Here is a 4,309-nt window from a genome sequence, read left to right as displayed (position 1 = left end):
GGAAAGAGTATTCTTTTCCATCCTGGCTTATATTATATGAGATCAGAGTCTCTCTGCCTCTGAAATTGGGGTTTGAGAATCTGTATTTATTTATTTATTCAACAAAAATTTATTGAGCACTACATGCCAGGTACAGCTGTAGGGGCCAAAGAGACCTCTTCTTTATCACTCCTCTCTCATGGAAACTCACAAGTATGTGGTTGACCCATATCTAATAAGATACCCATTTTCAGTAGCACTTACTAAGAGCTAGTCACTTAACCAAGTGCTTTGCATACTTTACCTCATTTAATTCTCACAATAATTCTGTGAGATAGATTGTTGTCCCCATTTTTACAGATGGAGAAGACTGAAGTCTGAAGAGATCAAGTGACTTACCAAAGGTCACACAGCCACTGAACTGGCCAAGTCAGAATGTAGTTGAATGTAGTTCTGTTGACTATGTATCTCATACTTTTAACTCCTCGGCTAAATTCCTACTCCAGGTGTAGCCAGATAAACACAGATCACAACACTGAGGCTAATTCTTCTCCCTTCACTTAGCACCCCAAGCTTCTGTACACCACTGGACTTGAATTCACTTAAACTAGTACTAGGTACTTGTAGTAGCTCCTTACCCATCTTGTGCTTCTTGTGTTTCACCTCAACCAGATCAAAGACCACTCTCCTTCCCTAGAAAAGGAAGAAGCAAAATCGTGTTTGAATGGCTCTTCCTTCTTGCTTCTCACTTGACATCTCCAAGCAGCAAAAAAGCCTGAAAGGTGGTGTGTTATGGAGGGAAGAATTCTTCACAAGCTTCAGTTCATTCATTCAACAACAAATATTTTTGGAGTCCCTACTATGTGACAAGACTTATTTAGCGTTTTAACCTTCCAGATCCTATTTTTACAAGTTTTCAGCACTTCTTTAAGTCCATCCTTGGTTTTATATTCTTTCTTACACCTCTTTCACATGTTCTCTGAAAATCTGATGTAATCAGTTGACTCTTGACTTCTGTTTCTCATTGTCCTGTTTCCCCTCCAGCTAACTTCTCATTCTAACTTCTGTCTTTCTGTTAATAGCAGCACCACCATTGTCTACTCACCCAGGCTTGTAACCTCAGTCACTTTCAGCCTTCTCTCCCTTTACACGCACTTCATTACTAAGTCATATCAAATTTTTTTCTCATAAGTTGTAACTGTCCTTTCCTTCCCATTTCTGCTGCTTGTTCTCACCAAGACTTCTTCAGTAAACTCCTAATTAGCTTCCCTACCTCCAATCTCTCCCTCTTCTAATTTGCCCTGTTCATTAGACCAGATTAATCTTCTTGAAGCATTACCCTATCACATGTTGTTCATCCAGTGACTTAAGTCTTGCCTGCTCTAACCCCATAGCATCTACTGTATGTATTTTTTCCGCTCTTTCCTTTAATTTATATTTCCCTCATTTTCCCTCTTTCCTTTAATATTGCAATAATCTCTTAACTTGTCTCAATGCTTTTAGTGTTTCCCCTTCCCAGTCCATTTTCCAATCTGCCACCAGATTAATATTCTTGAAACACAGCAATGGTCCTGCCACTCTTCAGCTTAAAGCTATTTTGTGGCTTACTATTAATCATACTTAAAGTTTATATTCCTTAGGCAGCTATTCAGACTCCATCCTTGTCTCCCATTATTCCCCTTCCTGTATCATACAGTGCAACCAAATTAATATGCAAACTTTAAATTGCCCTACCTTTGAACTTTTTTTCATGTTGTCCCTTCTCCTATCTCCATCTGTTCAAATCCTACCTCATTCTGAAGGACGCAGCTCAAATGGTGCTTCTGCAATGAGGCCTTTCTGGATGCCTATATTTATCACTAGACCTTTGTGTGTCCTATTTCTTTTTGGAGACAAGCATATTTCAATTAGTTTTTAAATATATGATCCTATGATTTTGGTTAAAGTCTATGATATAAATTTACCTACCCAGAATCCAGGAAAACGTGGTTGCCTTTTCCTGAAACTTCTACCACTTCCCCATTTTACCAACGAATTCCTCAGGCTTAGTCAAATTTAGGTTTAGAGTAGAAATTGTCCCTTTGTTATCTCTCTTTGTTGGGAGTCAAGGCCAGGCAGTTTTCTAATCTGTTGTGGTAAAGTGTAATTCGTATTGTCTGTGAAAAGCATGGGCTTTGGGCTAGGTTCCTGACAGCTTCATTATTTTCCAATTGTGTGAAGTCAGGCCATATACTTAACCTCTCTAAGCCTCAGTGTATTTATCTATTTGTAACCCTAACAAATCTAGTGGTCCCATGTGGTTTTGTCTCTATATAAATGGCATGTAAAGAAGCACTGCCCAGAGGACAAAAAGTAATTTTAAAATTAACTTATGTGTGCTTTCCAAGAACGCCAAAGAGGAAATAGTTCATTACCCACAATGACATTTTTCAAATTTTCTTCCTCTACTCCTCGATCATATCTAACCTGGAGATGTTCCAAGAGACTTTCACACACACGCAAACCCAAAAACTAAAACTCTGTCTATATCCCCAGTCCCTGTTCCTCTATCTTCTTCCTCTCTCAGCCATATATATATATTCTATAGATTGACTTAGCCTCTCTGACATAATCCCCTCCCTCTTAGGTCCTGTCTCTCTCCACCTATTTAAAATATCCAGGAATAGAACCCACACAACTTCTCCTTTCATGAGTAGAAGTGGAGTGGGAGAGAAGGAATAAAAGGGAGAAGGTGCATGACAAACATATTAGTAACCCTTGTCCCTTTCACATGTAAAACAGATATACCTCACGTAAAGTATACCTCACGTTGTCTTTAAGATGATTAAGTAATATTACATGTGTAAAGCACATAGCATACATCTGGCATATGATTTGTACATAATGGTTGGTTAGTAGTTCTACAAATTCCATTTGTTTATTTTTTATGGATTCTAATTCTCTGGAGAAATACTCCGTATTTTCACCTATTTTCGTGAACAAACTAATCATAGTTATTTTAAGGTACTTTGCTAACCTCAGCACTTGGATCACCTGTGGCCTTGTTTCTATTGTCTCTTTCTTCATTTGGTTGTCAGACATGTGGTCCTGTCTTTTGGTGAACCCAGTAATATTTTGGTGAAAGATACTCATTGTGTCTAAATAAATTGTAGAGGCTCCAGTTGGTGTTGACCTCTTCTGAGAGGGTTCATCCTGCCCTGCACTAAGCAGATAGAGTGTTGGCAAATCATCCTTTTCCACTCAGGAGCTATGCTGAGTCGAGGTTGGACTGCAGTCCTGCTAAGGCTCAATCTACCCCTGGTTTGCTCCTTGCCCTCTAGGATTTTCCACTGAAAACCTGGTCTATAATGTGTATCCCCTCCCCTTGGACAATCCCAACTCTAATTTCTCTTTCCCAAGTCTGCTAAAATGCTCTACTTCTAGAGGTTTTCTCCTTGGGTGTTTTTGTCCTCTGCTCCATGCAGCCCCAGTATTTGGCAAATGTGCTTAGTGAGAAGTTGGCTTGAGCACCTATCTTACCCCTTCCAAGTCTCCACCAGAAAGTTCTAGTAGTTTCTCTGTTCCCTTACAAGTGCCTCAGGAGGTACAAATCCTAGATTCTCAGCTCCCACCCCCACTCCCTCCAACTCAGAATAAACATATGCCCTCAGGATAAAAGCAATTGCAATACCTCCCTCACCTCTCTGAATTCTTCCTTCTCCGGAGACAGAGCCATTGATCAATCTAGACAGAGCCATCTCTCACTTTTATTGTTTCAGCACCTTCTCACTGCCTTCAGCCAAATGGTTTCTGTATATTTTTCAGCTTTGCTAGTTATTCTAGGCAGGAAAACCAGTCTGCCTCTGGCCATTCCAACCCACTCAAATGTAGAGGTTGATGGTTATTAAATGTTCATTTATTCCCTTGTGCATCCTTTATCTGGCTAGACAGCCTATAATACATTTTTCTGGTTTACCCTCAGTTAGTTGGCTGGTTCCACCATGTTCTCATTTTCAGGTTCCTGAGTTTTCTTACAAGTATGTATAAGCATAGCTTCTGGCAAAAATGGGTGGTTTGCATTTTTATGATCTTCTCTAATCTTGGCTCTATTATCACCCTACCCTTATTTTTCCTTTGCGTAATCCCCCAAATTGTTTATTTTATATTTTTTGTTGTTACCTTTTTTCTAAACTTGGATAACTACTTTGTAGAATATGGTAGGGAATTATATATATAATTTTTTCCAAGTATTTATTAGATGTATTTATTCATCACCAGGAAAACATCATTTTTTTTGGACTACTACATAGTCCCAGTTATGTAGCTAGTGACTCACTTTTCACATCCTCAT

The sequence above is a fragment of the Lipotes vexillifer genome, unplaced genomic scaffold, assembly GCF_000442215.2.
Source record: "Lipotes vexillifer unplaced genomic scaffold, Lipotes_vexillifer_v1.1 scaffold51, whole genome shotgun sequence".
NCBI classification, from domain to species: domain Eukaryota; kingdom Metazoa; phylum Chordata; class Mammalia; order Artiodactyla; family Lipotidae; genus Lipotes; species Lipotes vexillifer.
The sequence above is the reverse complement of the archived record's forward strand: the minus strand, read 5'-3'. Positions refer to the sequence as shown.